The sequence below is a fragment of the Zingiber officinale genome, chromosome 1B, assembly GCF_018446385.1.
Source record: "Zingiber officinale cultivar Zhangliang chromosome 1B, Zo_v1.1, whole genome shotgun sequence".
In the NCBI taxonomy this organism is placed as follows: Eukaryota; Viridiplantae; Streptophyta; class Magnoliopsida; order Zingiberales; family Zingiberaceae; genus Zingiber; species Zingiber officinale.
The window spans coordinates 67497493-67516123 of NC_055986.1; the positions used below are offsets into that span (position 1 = coordinate 67497493).

An 18631-nucleotide genomic window follows, 5' to 3' on the forward strand; every position below is an offset into this window, starting at 1 on the left:
AACTAGACTCTACATCGGAAGCGAACCACGAACCAGACCGTCGGTCCAATTCCCACCGGGAACTTGAACCTGAAGCAATGGCAGTGCCGGAGGAGTAATCCTCGAGTGTGGCAGCGGCGGAAGAAGGTGGCCACTGTGCTCCGCCGCGATCATATTTTTCAGCATCGGCCCCGCTTGCATCACCACCTCCAAAAATGGACCTCTCTTCGGCAGAGGCTTCCTCGCTGCGAGGCTGGCTACGACCATGGCAGCACTGTGGTCATAGCCAGCATCGATGACAACGCCAGAAAAAAGATGTTGCATTGGCAGCGGAAGAAGGCGGTCGCCTGCCACTTCCGTCGTTGGCTCCGCTTGCACAGTCACCTTCATTAGTTGGCGTCGCTTTGGAAGACGCTTCCTCACGGTGAGGCTATCAACGCCCGACATTGGCGGAGGAGGATTGGTCCACCAGGGTGGCAGAGGAGGAAGAAGGCGGCCATTACGCTCCACCGCCCTCAAAATTTTCATCGTCGGCCCTGCTTGCAACACCGCCTCCAAGAACTGACCTTTCTCCGGTAGAGGCTTCTTCTCAGTGAGGCTATCAACCACGGTGGTGGCGTAGTCGTAGCTGACACCGACGGCGTCGCCAGAGAAAATCTGCGGCATTGTTTGAAAGGGTATAGCAACAATCAAACTAAAGATGTTCAAAGATGTTATTTTTATAGCCCACTCGAGTGAAATACAAGCACCATTCATCACATTAAACAAGAACTATAACCTTATTTAAGACCGACAACTATCACAGAAATCAAGACCTTAACAACATACACATATGTTATTGCCCAATTCTCAGAAGCGGATTTAAGACGACGATAAGGAAAATCTCATCAACAGATAGGAGAGAACACTACTACCTTAGATCTTGTCGATATCTTCATCCTCAAACTCGATGTAGTCATCGGCACCGCCCTTGTACTCCTCGTCAAGCCCTCCGGTACCCTCGTTGAGGCGGATGTTCTCAGGGAGTTCACCGCAAGCCTTAAGGAGACGGGCCTCGTCAGGTATATACTTGAAGATGATGTCCGCCTTGTCGTCCTGGTAGTCACAGAGGCCGACGAGGATGATGTCCCCGTCGGCAATCTAGACCTTCTTGTGCATCTTACCACGGATGTGGTAGAGGCGCTTCGATCCGTCGAAGCACGTTGCCTTGCAGCGGCCGTTTCTGAGCATCCGGAGGACCTGGGCGTACTCCTGGCCGACAAGGCTAGGGCTTGAAGACCATCTCGTGCTTCTCATCTCCGGCTTCATTCTTTCCCCTCTTCAAGTTCTTCCCTACTTTTCCCTTATTCTTCAGTTGTTAGTTAGAACCCTAGAGCCAATCATTTGATGATTGTTGTATGAACTCATTGTATCATATTTATTATGTATATAAAGGCATTTGTTTATGGTTATTATACTTGTATTGATGCCAAATAACTAAGTATAATAGCGTCCTTGACTAGAAGGTTCTTACCTATATCAATCGATTGGTTGAATCGATAGTGGGATGATATAGGGAACACTACTCTTAATCATTCCTAGTCAAGTATTAATATTCAGGGACAATGTTAATACGACGAGACTAGCATGTAGGTCAACTCGATGACTTGATCTCACAAGTCATGGATATAGAGATATCAAGTTGACACATGGGTATGCATTGGAGAATGTATACTGAATGACCCGCCATGAGAAAGTATCATGGATTGTTATATGAGTGTCATATACTTTCTCATGTGGCTATTAGTATGACTATTAGTCCTTGGACCTGAAGTCACCATGGTTCCCTACATAAGGAGTTGCATACTTTGGCTTCGTCAAACATCACCCGTAACTAGGTGGACTATAAAGGCGATTACTGGGTATGCAACAAATTATGCGGAGGGATGTGAGTGATGTAGATGTGATCTATCCCTCCTATATAACGGGAGTGACATCATTATTCTTGATAGAGTGAGACTACTAAGTGCATGGTCATGCCCAAGTGAGTCAATATGAGATATTGAGCTCATTTGATTTGAGCGAGTCTACTTGAAGTTCAAGATTTAGATTGATTAGAGGATGACACGGTCTATGCCTCACATTGATCAATTTAGATGTCTAGGATAGAAGAACATTGTCACATATTATGAAGACTCACAATTAGTAATCACAAGGTGATGTTGGATCTCAACATTCTTGTAACTTGGGTAGTAATGATGTGTTGCTAGATACCGCACATTACTTATGCTTCTAAATGGGTTTAGGAGCATTGCCAACATTACAAGAACCTATAAGGTCACACACAAAGGGTAATTAGATGGAGATTAGGTTCATTGATGAACCAAGAGGATTAGGTTCATGTGATGAACCATATTGGATTAAGAGTAATCCAAAGTAAACTAATTGAGTTGGACTCAATTTGGTTCATGTGTTAAATGAGTCTAATTTGGACTTAGACTCATTGATCCAATTTAATTCAATGAATATAGATTTATTAAATTAAAATTGACTTGAACCAATGGTTAGATTTGATCAACCATGGGAGAGAAGTGGTCAAGTTTGACTTGACTTGAGAGGTAGATGAAAGGTCAAGTTTGACTTGACCATTGCCACCTCATTTGTGAGTTGGCATTAAGTGGACTAATGATGATGTGCTACATCATCATCAAGGCTAGCACATGTGTGTGCCACCTCATGAGGGAGATCAAGAGCCTTGACTCTTGATATCCCATGGAGGTTTAAAAGCTTTTGAAGTGGCCGACCACTTTACTCTTGTGTGAGTTTCATTTTGGTTTTGTAACCTCCTTCTTCTTCCTCCTCTCATCTTCTTCTCCCTCTCCTCCACCTTTGCCGAACCTTCAAAGGTGCTAGCACACCTTTTGTTTGGTTTTTCTACACCTAATTGTTCGTGTGGATACGTATAGAGGAGTGCCTACTTGAACACTCTCGAGATCCGACAAACTTGGACGAGCGGACTAAGCGAAGGGCTTTGCATCAAGGGTAATCTCTCTACCATGTAGATCTAGAGTAGATCTAGGTTTAGAAAACATGTACACGAAAATTTTGTTTTATAACTTCGCATGGATCCGGTGGCATGAGATTTAGAGGTTTCCGCAATGCAAAAAGTGATTTTTGCGGCTCGAAAATCCCAACAGTGGTATCAGAGCCACGTGCGAAGCGTGTACATGTTTTATTTTAATTTTTATGAAAAATTAAGGATCTGTAAGTTTCTGTGATTTTATGATTTTTATGTATTTTATGGGTATTTTTCTCGTAGAAGCGAAGCAACAAGTGTTTGGACACTCGTAGGCTTCGACTACCGTGAAACAACTTCCGAACGGCAAGGCCTCGTCCAAAATATTTTGGGACAACGGGCTAAGGCACTGTAAGATCATCGTAGGACACTCGTGAGATTCATTTCGCGAGAAGCGGTGCCGCCCCTAACCCCGCAAGGGGCATTGTCCCGCGATCGCGCCCGAAAATCGCTAATTGGGACTGCCAGGAATTTGCGACTCATAAAATCATAAAAAATATTAGAAAAATTACAGAAATTTATGAAAATTACATAATTTAGAAATATGTATCATTTTGTGATGGTCATGGCCCAAAGAACCCAATTTGATTGGAAATATGTGTTGTAATTCATAAGATGACCTGCGTGCCATTTTGTATGTTTGTGCGTATTGTACTTGATTCGGGACCTGCGCGTCGTGCCTTCTTTTATTTTATATTCCTGTTGTAAATAGTTCAGACTCAAATATAACTCGAGTTTCAAATTTGTAATGTACAAAATTGGAGCGGTGGAAGGTTCCCTCGAGACGGAGTTACGAGGAGGGTGCGAGCAACACATGACGGTCAAAGGGAGGAGCTTGAAGAAGCTGTTGACCCTAGGTTGACCATCCGATCTTCTCATTGGCTTGAGAAGATCGGAGTAGGGCCATGACTAATCACAATTAATTAATTTCTTGTGTGTGTATATGTGATGCATGCTAGTAGAGTAATTAATTAGTGCCTCAACGATTAGATTAGATTTAAATCGCGTACATGATGCACCTTAACGATTAGATTAGATCTAAATCACGTATATGATACACATCGTCGATTAGATTAGATCTCAATCGCGTCAACTCGAAATGCCTACCATGCCGTAATACCCATCACTACCTCAATCACATGTTGTTGTTGAATCTGCCAAAGCAGAACAATGCATATTATCTTGGTAGGGTGCGGAGGGACAATCTTGGTCCCGCCTATCAACGCATGGGTGAGTACAACTCAATTAGATTAAGTAACTAGTTAACTCAATTGAATCGAGTTTAACTATAGACATTTTCCAATGGTTGGTAGATAGGTCGAAATCACATTTATATTAACTCTTGGGCGATTTAGCCAAAGCTAACTCAAGTTTTAATATAAATGCGGATCTTGATCCTATAAATAAGAGTTGCATAAAGATGTAATTGGTAATTAGTTACCTACCGATCATACTAACTCTTGGGCGATTTAGCCAAAGCTAACTCAAGGCGTAGTATGATGTGGATCTTATCCCGCACGAATTATAGATAGAATCTAGTAAGTGTGGTTTGACCACATCCATGACTCGATTCTACAAAAGTTCTATAATTCAGTGGAAGCATCGTTTAATTAAAGACCTAATTAAATGATTAATAGAATATGATATTTATTTTCTACATTTTTCTGTTGTAGATTGCTATGTCGTCAAACATGAACTCCTTCTCCTTGCGTTCTGTCCTTGATAAGGACAAGCTCAATGGAGATAACTTCCTGGACTAGTACAGGAGCTTGAGAATCATTCTCATACAGGAACGAAAACTGTATGTCCTGGAGCAGCCCATTCCTGAGGCACCTCCTGCCACTGCCACACGAGCTGACCGAGATGCTTACAAGAAGTATCAAGATGACGCATTAGATGTGTCATGTCTAATGCTCGTGACCATGAACTCTGAGCTTCAGAAGCAACATGAGTTGATGGGTGCTTATGATATGGTTGAACATCTTCGTCAACTATATCAAGGACAAGCGAGGCACGAGAGATTCGAGATCTCTAAGGCACTGTTTCAATGCAAGATGCAAGACGGGACTCCCGTAGGCCCATATGTACTCAAGATGATTGGGTATATAGAAAACCTACAGAGGTTGGGATTCCCACTTGGCCAAGAGCTGGCCACTGACCTGATCTTGCAATCCTTGCCAGATAGCTATAGTCAATTTGTTCTAAATTACAATATGAATGAAATTGACAAGCCACTGTCCGAGCTGCTTAGCATGTTAAGAACTGCTGAGCTCAACCTTAAGAAGGTTAAGCCCAACTCTATTCTGATGGTTCAGAAACACAAGGGCAAGGGCAAGCCCAAAGGTAAGGGAAAGTCCCAAGCCAAGGGTAAAGGCAAGACACTGAAGCCCAAAGGAGGGGTTGCCAAGGATGCTACCTGCTTCCACTGCGGTCAGATCGGGCACTGGAAGAGGAACTACAAAGTGTACCTGGAAGATCTTAAGAAGAAGAAGTGAGACTTCCACTTCAGGTATATATGTTATAGAAGTCAATCTATCTATTTCTTCATCATGGGTATTAGATACCGGATGTACTTCTCACATTTGTATTAATGTGCAGGCGCTGAGAAATAGCAGAGCATTGACGAAGGACGAGGTGGACCTACACGTAGGCAATGGAGAACGGGTTGCTGCTGTTACTGTAGGAACTTATTCTCTATCTCTGTCCTCTGGGCTTGTACTAGAATTGAATGATTGCTGTTATGTACCTGCTCTGACTAAGAACATTATATCAGTTTCTTGTTTAGACAAGAAAGGCTTTTCATTTATAATAAAGAACAAATGTTGTTCAGTTTATTTAAATGATATGTTCTATTGTAGTGCACCTCTGATGAACGGACTCTATATTCTAGACCTTGAGAACCCTATCTATAACATAAGTACCAATAGGTTCAAGTCAAATGACATGAACCAAACCTATATCTAGCACTGTCGCTTAGGTCATATAAATGACAAACGCTTATCTCAGCTCCATAAAGATGGTTTGCTGGACTCATTTGATTTTGAATCTTATGAGACATGTGAGTCATGCCTACTGGGCAAGATGACCAAGACTCCCTTTAGTGGACACAGCGAGAGAGCGACTGACTTGTTAAGACTTATACATAGTGATGTATGTGACCCTTTCAATGTCGCTGCCAGAGGTGGTTATAGGTACTTCATTACATTTACTTATAACTTCAGTAGATATAGTTATGTGTATTTGATGACACATAAGTCAGAATCCTTTGAAAAGTTAAAAGAATTCAAGAATGAAGTACAAAACCAGCTTGGCAAGAGTATTAAGATACTTCGATCAGATCGAGGTGGAGAATACCTTAGCCATGAGTTTTGTGACTATCTAGCTGAGTGTGGGATTCTATCCCAACTCACTCCTCCTGGAACACCACAGTCGAATGGTGTATCCGAAAGGAGGAATCGTACCTTATTAGATATGGTATGGTCTATGATGAGTCACACAGATCTTCCTATATCTCTTTGGGGCTATGATCTGGACACATCAACCTTCATACTCAACCGTGTTCCATCCAAGACTGTGATAAAGACACCATATAGGATATGGACTGGGAGAGATGGCCATGTGTCCTTTATGAGGATTTGGGGTTGTGGGGCTTACGTTCGACGTCAAGTCTCGGAAAACCTGGGACCCAAATCTGATAAGTGCTATTTTATTGGATATCCCAAGGAAACGAAGGGATATTACTTTTACATTCCCAGTCAGCACAAAGTAGTTGTGGCTAAAACTGGGATATTTCTAGAAAGAGACTTTATTTCTAGAAAAACTAGTGGGAGTACATTCAATCTTGAAGAAGTTCAAGGTGTGGACCATAGCATTGAAGCCTCGATGGAAGTTGAACTGGAACCACAAAGTGTTGTGGATGATGTTGTTCCACAAGGAGTTGAGGAACCACAACCAGTTCAAGTAGACCTACCTTTTCGCAGGTCTGATAGGGTACGTCATCAGCCTAAGAGATACTCATTTCTCTTGTCTGACCATAATGACGTTGTGCTCATTGAGGATGAGCCTACCTCCTATCAGGAAGCTGTGATGAGCCCAAATTCTGAGAAATGGCTAGAGGCTATGAGATCCAAGATGGAATCTATGTACACCAACCAAGTATGGACTTTGGTTGATCCACCTGAATGGGTTAAACCCATTGGATGTAAGTGAGTCTTTAAGAGAAAGACTGACATGGATGGACTTATTTATAAGGGTCGCTTGGTAGCTAAAGGTTTCAAGCAAATTCATGGTATTGATTATGATGAAACCTTTTCTCCAGTAGCGATGTTTAAGTCCATTCGGATCATGCTTGCTATTGCAGCATACCATGATTATGAGATCTGGCAAATGGATGTCAAAATCACATTTCTGAATGGAAACCTGCTCAAGGATGTGTACATGACACAACCTGAGGGTTTTGTAGATCCACAGCATACTGGCAGAGTATGCAAGCTGCATAGGTCCATTTATGGACTAAAGCAAGCTTCTCGGAGCTGGAATCTTCAATTAGATGATGCAATCAAACAGTTTGGTTTCATCAAGAATGAAGATGAACCTTGTGTCTACAAGAAGGTTGTAGGGAACATAGTTGTCTTCCTAGTATTGTATGTGGATGACATACTACTCATTGGGAATGACATCCCTTTGCTGCAGTCTGTAAACACTTGGCTCGGGAATTATTTCTCAATGAAGGACTTAGGTGAAGCAGCCCGCATTCTAGGCATAAAGACCTATAGAGATAGATCTAAGAGATTGCTTGGCTTAAGTCAGAGTACATACATTGACAAGGTATTACTATGGTTTGCCATGCAGAACTCCAAGAAGGGATTCCTGTCGATATCACATGGTGTGAGTCTTTCGAAGAATCAAGGTCCCTCTTCTAGAGAAGAGAGAGACCGCATGGTTAAGATCCCTTATGCTTCAGCCATAGGATCTATCATGTACGCCATGCTATGTACTCGTCCTGATGTCTTGTATGCTTTGAGCATGACAAGCAGATACCAGTCAGATCCAGGTGAAAGGCACTAGATAGCGGTCAAAAATATTCTTAAGTACTTAAGAAGGACTAAAGAATATTTCTTGATATATGAAGGCGATGATGAGCTAACTGTAAAGGGTTATAGTGATGCCAGCTTCCAAACTGACTAGGATGATTATCGATCGCAGTCAGGGTTCGTGTTTTTCATAAATGGTGGTGTTGTGAGCTGGAAGAGTTTGAAGCAGGACACAATTACTGATTCTACAACAGAAGCCGAGTATATTGCTGCATTAGAAACAACAAAGGAGGCAGTTTGGACCCGCAAGTTCATTACTGAGCTTGGGGTGGTTCCTAGCATAGCTGATCTGATTGAGCTCTATTATGACAACAATGGAGCAATTGCACAGGCTAAAGAACCTCGCTCACACCAGCGGACCAAACACATACTACGGCGCTTCCATCTCATTCGAGAGATTATTGATAGAGGAGATGTGAAGATTTGCAGAGTACCCACAGAGGCTAACATCGTAGATCCCTTGACTAAGGCTTTGGCACAGAGAAAGCATGATGGTCACACTAGGTCATTAGGCCTTAGAGCCTACACTGATTAACACTAGTGCTAGTGGGAGATTGTTAGTTAGAGCCCTAGAGCCAATCATTTGATGATTGTTGTATGGACTCATTGTATCATATTTCTTATGTATATAAAGGCATTTGTTTATGGTTATTATACTTACTTGTATTGGTGCCAAATAACTAAGCATAATAGCGTCCTTCAATCGATTGGTTGAATCGATAGTGAGATGATATAGGGAACACTACTCTTAATCATTCCTAGTCAAGTATTAACATTCAGGGACAATGTTAATGCGACGAGACTAGCATATAGGTTAACTCAATGACTTGATCTCACAAGTCATGGATATAGAGATATCAAGTTGACACATGGGTATGCATTGGAGAATGTATATTGAATGACCCGCCATGAGAAAGTATCATGGATCGTTATATGAGTGTCATACTCTTTCTCATGTGACTATTAGTATGACTATGAGTCCTTGAACTTGAAGTCACCATGGTTCCCTACATAAGGAGTTGCATGCTTTGGCTTCGTCAAACGTCACCCGTAACTGGGTGGACTATAAAGGTGATTACTGGGTGTGTACCAAATTATGCGGAGGGATGTGAGTGATGTAGATGGGATCTATCCCTCCTATATGACGGGAGTGACATCATAATTCTTGATAGAGTGAGACCACGAAGTGCATGACCATGCCCAAATGTGTTAATATGAGATATTGAGCTCATTTGTTTAGACTGAGTCTACTTGGAGTTCAAGATATAGATTGATTAGAGGATGACACGGTCTATGTCTCAATTTAATCAATCTAGATGTCAAGGATAGAAGGACATTATCATATATTGTGAGAGTCATAATTAGTAGTAACAAGGTGATGTTGGATCTCAACATTCTTGTAACTTGGGTAGTAATGATGTGTTACTAGATACCGCTCATTACTTATGCTTCTAAATGGGTTTAGGAGCATTGCCAACGTTACAAGAACCTATAGGGTCACACACAAAGGGCAATTAGATGGAGATTAGGTTCATTTGATGAACCAAGAGGATTAGGTTCATGTGATGAACCAAATTGGATTAAGAGTAATCCAAAGTAAACTAATTGAGTTGGACTCAATTTGGTTCATGTGTTAAATGAGTTTAATTTGGACTTAGACTCATTGAGCCAATTTAATTCAATGAATAGAGATTTATTAAATTAAAATTGACTTGAACCAATGGTTAGATTTGATCAACCATGGGAGAGAAGTGGTCAAGTTTGACTTCACTTGAGAGGTAGATGAAAGGTCAAGTTTGACTTGACCATTGCCACCTCATTTGTGAGTTGGCATTAAGTGGACTAATGATGATGTGCCATATCATCAAGGCTAGCACATGTGTGTGCCACCTCATGAGGGAGATCAAGATCCTTGACTCTTGATATCCCATGGAGGTTTAAAAGCTTTTGAAGTGGCCGACCACTTTACTCTTGTGTGAGTTTCATTTTGGGTTTGTAACCTCCTTCTTCTTCCTCCTCTCATCTTCTTCTCCCTCTCCTCCACCTTGGTCGAACCTTCAATGGTGCTAGCACACCTTTTGTTTGGTTTTTCTCCACCTAATAATTCGTGTGGATACGTATAGAGGAGTCTCCACTTGAACACTCTCGAGATCCGGCAAACTTCGACGAGCGGGATAAGCGAAGGGCTTCGCATCAAGGGTAATCTCTCTACCATGTAGATCTAGAGTATATCTAGGTTTAGAAAACATGCACACGAAATTTTGTTTTATAACTTCGCACGGATCCGGTGGCATGAGATTTAGAGGTTTTCGCAACGCAAAAAGCAGTTTTTACGGATCGAAAATCCCAACATCAGCATACTTGGATCAAAACCCTAGGGCAACGAGAGGGAAGCGACGCTGGAGGGAGGGAGACGACGTTGGAGTTGGAAGAGGCTAGGGTTTTTTTGGGCGTTGGCGTGTGCACGTGCTTTGCACGTGAGGGAGAGTTTTATGCTACTTGTGTCATCTAGGAGGGGACCAGGAATTCCTGGTCCAGAAGATCCGGCCCCCAACCAACCCTCTCTCTCCCTCCTGTGCTCGTCATCACTGTCAACCACCACCACAACTGTTGTTTCCTTGATCATCTCTAGTTGACATTTTTTGTCCAAATCCTCCACCCTATTTCCCGATCCATGTCGTCCTACCCTGATTCATCGATGTCGCTATCCTCGTGAGTTGTCACCCCTTTCCTAATCATCACAGGTCATCTAGCAGTCGTCGCTCGATTCTATCGCCATCGCCCAGAAGCCTCCGCCTAATCCCTCTCCTCCACATAGCCATTTATTTGAGTGAAGGCAACTCAGTGTCGCCTCCTCTTCTTCCTGATTGACCCATCGTTGGTCATTTGCGCCATCGACAGGCGAGCAAAGGAGGTAGGTGACAACATTAGTAGCTCTTTAGGCCCCTGGTTTTTAAGCCAATTAAGGAGACACACCACGGGCTTTCCTGGGCACTACCCCCTTCGTCAAAGTTGTTCCGTCCATCGACAAGAGGTCATCTGACTCCTGTGATGGTCCAATGTCACTCAGTCACAAACTAAAGGCTGAGAGCACTCAGACTGGGGGTTTCTTTGCAAGCTATCTCCGACCATCACTGTTTGCCGACTATCCAGAGTTTTGACCATCTTCTCTGGCCATGCATCACCTCCAGTTGTGAGCCACCAGTGACAAAAAAACTTGGTGAGTTTTGGGTGATGACCTTGATGTAAACCCAAATGTAATTAGTGTATGGAATGGATTAGGGTTTATCTTAGGGGTTAAATCTAATCAAATTACATTAATGAACTAGATTGGGGTTAATGACATGATTAGAACCCTAACCTAATTAATTAGATAGATTAAACTAGGGTTAATCATGGATTAGACCAAGTTTAATCATGTGATTAAGTTAATTGGACTTAATCTAAAATAGGGTTACCCTAATTTAGTTTGGGATTTGATTAAGCTATTTACTTCATATGTAATTAGCTAAATAATATATGTTGATGCATGACTCTGTTAGAGATGAGTGTCTCGACATGGAGAGTTATCTAACACGAGCTACATTAATGGTTGGTACTTCTTCCTAGGCCTCTATAGTTTATTGAACTTAGTGCATGGTTTTTACTTGATAGATTAGATTGTTTTACCTTAAATATACTCATACTTATCCATTCTTGATACTTGTTTACTTGATCTTAGAGATGATCTGTTTATTATATATACAGTTTCATCTTTAGATATTCTTACTCTATAACGTAGATATGTGTATGTTATGTACCATAGGAGTTATCATGCTAATTATGCATATATTAGTGTGCACCCGTGTATAGGTGTTGCTACTTATTGTAGATGTTATTGGTAGACACTTGTTGGATCTTTTTATACATATAGATATATGTGGTTAATGGATCATATTTCTAGGTATTTCTATGTTGTATGTGCACACATTTCTGACATGTTTTACTGGAAGTATCTTATTGAATATACACCTATATTGTGTGTGCATGAGTGTCTATTGTGTGTACATATCTGGTGTGTACTATTGGAGGTATCGGGTTGAGTATACTTATGTTGTATGTACGTACATGTCTGGTGTATACCATTGGAAGTATCTTATTAATTATACTTATGTGGTATATATGTACATGTCTGGTGTGTACTATTAGAGGTATTATGTTAATTATACATATGTTGTATGTGCACATGTGTCTGGCATGTTATACTTATGTTGTATCTATGTACATATCTTGTGGGTATTATTAGAGGTATCAAGTTTATTATACTTATGTTGTATGTACGTACATGTTGGGTGAATAATATTAGAGGTATCATATTGATTATACCTATGCTGTGTGTACACATGTATCTGGTGTATTTATTGGAGGTATCATATTAATTAATTATATCTATGTTATAGTGTGTACACATGTCCGGTGTGAACTGTAGGTATTTCTACCTACAGTATATGATGTTTAGTAGACACCTGATGGATTTTTCCCTATATATTGATATATGAGATGGATAGACCATGTTTTTAGAGACACCTATGTTGATCATACAATGTATGATTGTGTACCATTGTATAGAGTTCGTATACTCTTGTTGATGTAGTCGGTTACTATGTAAGCAATACTACAGTGTGTCGATGTCTATATATCCTGTTAATTAAGTCTCTTACGAGTGGTTGACGATTATGTCTCCACTATGATGTTGACAAAGTTGATAGTGATTGTGTGTATATCATGTCGGCCAGTGCTCCCTCCCATTGTAGGTTAAGGTCAAAGCTAGTCAACAATGATTTGTTATACATCTGAACTTGCATATATCTTGTCATCCAGGGCTCCCTCCCATTATAGGTTGAGGTCAAAGCCAGTCAATAGTGATTATTATACATATGGATTTGCATGTATCCTATACACAAGGGCTCCCTCCCATTGTACAATCAAGTCAGAGCCAATCGACAATGAGTGTTATACTCTAGGTCGCCCACAGTGATCTGTGGTAGAGTGATCTCACGTAACCCTTAGCGAGATAGCTACTTCTTGTGTACCCACAGTGATTTGTCGTAGAGTGATCTTGCCCAGACAAGGACCCTAACATTTTAGATTGCCCACGGTGATCTGTGGTAGAGTGATCTCATATAGTCAGTCCCTAGCTAGATGTCTTGGTCATTTGTATTATTGTGGTGGACTGTTGCTCCCACATATGATGGTTTGTTTATGGTGGAGCGTTGCTTCCACATATAATGGTTTGTTTATGGTGGAGCATTGCACCTACATATGATGGTTTTCTTGTGGTGGAGCATTGCTCCCACATACGTGTTGGTTGCTACTCGGAAAGCCTATAGGTTCCACTGTACAAAAATTTTGTACAAAGGTCTGATCCAAAACTTAATCTATTTATTCTTTTAGGTTCGACCCACGTCTCCTTAAGTTATTAATTCCATTAAATATCAATTTCCATAAGCGCATGGCCTTCTTGGATATGGGAGCACCACCTAGACAAAACCTTTAATAGAAAGCTAATATTTAATTTCTAAAATAACTTTAGGTTAACCAAAGAGAACAATCAAATCACAAGGAAAAGAAAGAAACAAAGAACACAACTTCGAAAAACCATATTCGAAATACTAGAACGTAAGCCTCTTGTATTTGGTATTATTTTCATAAATAACTAGCATGATGCGTCCGAGGTTAGAAGATGTATACGGTAGAAGATCAAGAGGTTTTTCTACAAGGTATAACTAGTAATTTCTATTTCCGCATCATGCTAGTTATTTATGGAAATAATACCAAATACAAGAGGCTTACGCTCTAGTATTTCAATATGTTTTTCGAGTTGTGTTCTTTGTTTCTTTCTTTTCCTTGTGATTTGATTGTTCTCTTTGGTTAACCTAAAGTTATTTTAGGAAATTAAATATTAGCTTTCTATTAAAGGTTTTGTCTAGTCGGTGGTGGTTGCTCCCATATCCAAGAAGGCCATGTGCCTCGCCACGTCAGTACTGGGAACCTTTTATGGAAATTGATATTTAATGGAATTAATAACTTAAGGAGACTTGGGTCGAACGTGTTAAGTTCCGCAGGAGATCCAAGTCAAAACCTAAAAGAACAAATAGATTAAGTTTTGGATCAAACGTGTTAAGTTCCGCAGGAGATCCAAAATTTAATTTAAAAGAACACATGGTAGCTAGGAAAAGGTTCAGACCTTTGTACAAAATTTTTGTACAGTGGAACCTATAGGCTTTCCGAGTAGCAACCAACAATTGGTATCAGAGCTAGGGTTTTACCTCTGTGTATTTGGTATTTAGTTTAATTATGCACATGTCATACATAATTTAGGCAGGTTAATAGTAGGATGTGCTAACTCTATGGATGCAGGATCCAACTATTATGGCTTTTAGTTAATTATGTGTGTGATTGGACCCTTGGACATGTCAAGGGCAATTTATATGTGTGTGCATGATTGTATTAAAACAGGAGCTGTATTTAGTTTTATTAGGATTTTATTTTGATCTAGATACATGTACATTCCTTTTATGGAATATAGGATCAAAATGTAAAATTCTATTTATGTCATGGATCGAATCTTGCAAAGCGTGGAACCTTCTAAGGACCAGAGGCGCAGCGGAACTCGGAGCAAGATGGATGCGACTGGGATGACAACACACGGAGGACAATTAAAGATAAAAGCCATAATAGTTGAAAATTAGATTTTCCATTTATTGCTTTTATATTGTGCTGTGTGTGCATGTTAGTTTACAAGTTTAGTAGGCTAGCATAGTTAAAATTCCTCATTTATAAATAACTAAGTGGGAGAGAGATTTTAAATAAATCCCATGGTCTCCATTACTGGTTTGTAAGTGATGCAAACAAGCTTTTGCGTTGGCTCTGAGTGCCTTCCTCCATAACGGATGAGCTTGTTTGTGGATCACTAGAACAGACTTCCATTTATGGATGACTATAGGAAGTTAATTAAGAGCGTGTGATCTTCCCCAACGGAAGGGGCATAATCTTATTAATGGACTTAGTGTCAAGTAATGGTATACACTTAGACGCATCTAATAGTATCCTCCCCAACGAAGTCATTGCTATTATTTGTGTGACCAAATGATACCAACTATTAATTTTATTAGTCAAAAAGTTAGGTTGACAAGATAATAAAATTAATGGGTTAAAACCCTCCTTTTACAAATGTTGAATTTGTATACGTCCACACTAACGTGGCATACAAAATTCACGGTGTTTTGAGGTGTTGGTTAATTTAAAATAGTATTGTTTGAGGAATCAATATTATTCTAAATTTAGAGTTCTGACCAAAAGTTATTTGTGATTCTTAGGATGACTTTCAACCCACTGTCCATCATACTTCAACAAAATAGACTTACTGGACCAAATTACATAGATTGGAAAAGAAACCTGGATATTGTTCTTACTGCTGAAAGCTATAAATTTGTACTGACTGAGCATTGCCCTGATGCACCCACTGGTGAATCTACCCAAGAGGAGATTGAATATCATAGGAAATGGGTAAAAGCAGATGAGATGGCGCGGTGTTACATTTTGGCTTCAATGTCAAATGTATTGCAACATCAACATAAAGATTTACCAACAGCTTATGATATTATGAACAATCTCAAGGAACTCTTTGGTCATCAGGATAGGGCTTCTAGACAAGAAGCTATGAGAAAGATAATGACAGCCACCATGCAAGAGGGTACTCCTGTAAGGGATCATATCCTAAACATGATGGCTTATCTGAACGAAATACAGATCCTTGGAGGAGAAATTGATGGGGAAACCCAGATCGATATGATCCTCCAAACCCTACCTAGAAGTTTTGAGCAGTTCCGCCTGAACTATAATATGAATAAAAGGATTTATTCATTAGGGGAACTACTGACAGAACTTCAAGCAGCAGAAGGGTTATTTCGTCACAATGCTCAAATTCACTATGTTGAAAATGGTTCTACTTCTAAACCGAAAGGTAAGAAGAAGAAGAAACAAAATGGTTCAGCAAAGAAAGTGAATAAATCTCAGAGTACGGGATTTAAAGCTGGAATGAAGAAGCCGAAGGGCAAGTGCTTCATCTGCAAGCAGGCAGGACATTGGAAGGCGGACTGTCCTCGTAAGAACCAAAGCAAAGGTATATCTCATACTCTAGTTGTTGAAACATGTTTAGCGGTGTTATCTACCAGCACCTGGTGTGTAGATACGGGAGCCACTGATCATGTCTGCAATTCCTTGCAGGGGTTCCAGGAAACCCGACGACTATCTGAAGGGGAGATTACCGTCTACATGGGCAATGCTACTAAGGTGGCAGCTGTTGCAGTGGGAGACGTCTACTTATCTTTTAGTAGAAATAGAAATTTGGTTTTAAGAAATTGTCTTTATGTACCCAGTTTTAGAAAGAATTTAATTTCAGTTTCTAAACTGTTTTTAGATGGATATTCAGTTTCTTTCAGTAACGATGTAGTTATTAAAAGAAATAAAGTGATTATCTGCTCTGGTGCATTAGTTGGCAATTTGTATATTTTAAATCCAAATTCTTCCACAAAGCAAAACATGGAAATTTATAATTCATCTTCTAATTCTAATAAGAGAAAAGAACCTTCAGAAATGAACCAAGCATATCTTTGGCATCTAAGGCTTGGTCATATTAACTTAAGTAGGATTCGAGACTTATAGCCGATGGACTTTGTTCATTAGAGTTGGAAAATTTTCCAACTTGTGAATCTTGCTTAGAAGGTAAATGACCAAGAGGCCGCTCAAGGCCAAGGGGTATAGAGCCAAAGAAGTGTTAGAGTTGGTTCACTCGATTTGTGTGGTCCTATGTCTAGGCAAGAGGAGGTTTTGAATATTTTGTCTCTTTCATAGACGATTATTCAAGATATGGATACATTTACCTAATGCGCCGAGAAGTCCGAGTGCTTTGATAAGTTCAAAGAATACAAGGCTGATGTGGAGAAACGACTAAAAGTATCAAGACACTACGGTTAGATCGTGGTGGCGAATACCTCTTAGGAGAGTTTAGGAATTATTTATCGAGGCCGATTCAATCCCAATTGTTCGCACCGAACACCCCAACGGAATGGTGTAGCAGAACGAAGGAATAGGACTCTTATGGAGATGGTTAGATCAATGATGAGTTATTCAGATTACCAAATTCATTTTGGGGATATGCTCTGGAAAAGAGGACATTCTGAACTTAGTACCTTCTAAATCAGTTTCTTCTACTCCCATAGAATTGTGGAATGGGCGAAAACCCAGTCTAAGACATATTCGGATATGGGGTAGTCCAGACATGTGCTGAAACCAGATGCCGATAAGTTAGAATCTCGCATGAAGTTCGCGTGTTTGTAGGATATCCCAAAGGAACGAAAGGTGGTTTATTTTATAGTCCTAAAGACCGGAAGGTCATTGTTAGCACCAATGCCCAGTTTTTAGAAGAAGACTATATAATGGATCAGCCCAGTAGTAAACTTGTTTTAGAAGAACTTAGAGAGGACATGTCTACTTCAGTACCAACAAGACAAGATGAAGTACCACAAGAGACTGCAACACGTGTCACACATGATACACAACCACGGACAACTCGTCGTAGTGGGAGGGTTGTAATGCAAAAGATTCATGTTTTGGGAGAGTCTTCGACTTGATCCGGTAACATGAACCTGATCCCCGGTCATATGACGAAGCACTCCAAGATATAGATGCAGATCTTGGCAAAAGGCAATGAATTCAAATAGAGTCCATGTACTCTAATAAGGTCTGGGAGCTTGTAGAACCACCGATGGTGTAAAAGCCGTTGGATGCAAGTGGATTTACAAAGGAAAAGAGGGATAGACGGAAGGTAGAAACCTTCAAAGCTAGGCTTGTTGCAAAAGGGGAATCGATTATGAGGAAACCTTTTCACCGGTAGCCATGCTTAAGTCTATCCGGATACTCTTATCCATTGCTCATATGGATTATGAGATTTGGCAAATGGATGTCAAGACTTTCCTTAATGGAAGTCTTGAAGAGAACATCCATATGAAGCAACCGGATTTATTGAAAAGGCAAAGAGCATCTAGTATGCAAGCTCAATCGGTCCATTTATGGAATGAAGCAAGCTTCAAGGTCTTGGAACATCCGGTTTAATGAAGTAATCTTATGGATTTATTCAAAGTCCGGATGAGTCTTGTGTATATAAGAAGTGTAACGAAACGTGGTGGTATTTCTTGTACTATACGAGATGATATTTTGTTAATTGGCAACAATGTCAAGGTATTATCGAATAAGGGTATGGTTGTCCAAACAATTTGATATGAAGGACTTAGGAGAATGTGCACACATTCTTGGGATCAAAGTTATAAGGGATCGCAAGAAAAGAATGTTGTGTCTATCCCAAGCTTCATATATAGATACAATCCTTGCTCGTTTTAGCATGCAAGACTCCAAGAAAGGTTTCTTACCTTTAGACATGGAGTAGCTCTATCTAAAGAGATGT

The 18631-nt window shown here is 40.4% G+C and overlaps 1 pseudogene; it reads right to left on the reverse strand.

The window, feature by feature from the left end:
* Nucleotides 1–815: 815 nt before the first annotated feature.
* The window catches only part of LOC122038718, a 198379-nt pseudogene continuing 180563 nt past the window's right edge, over nucleotides 816–18631 (reverse strand).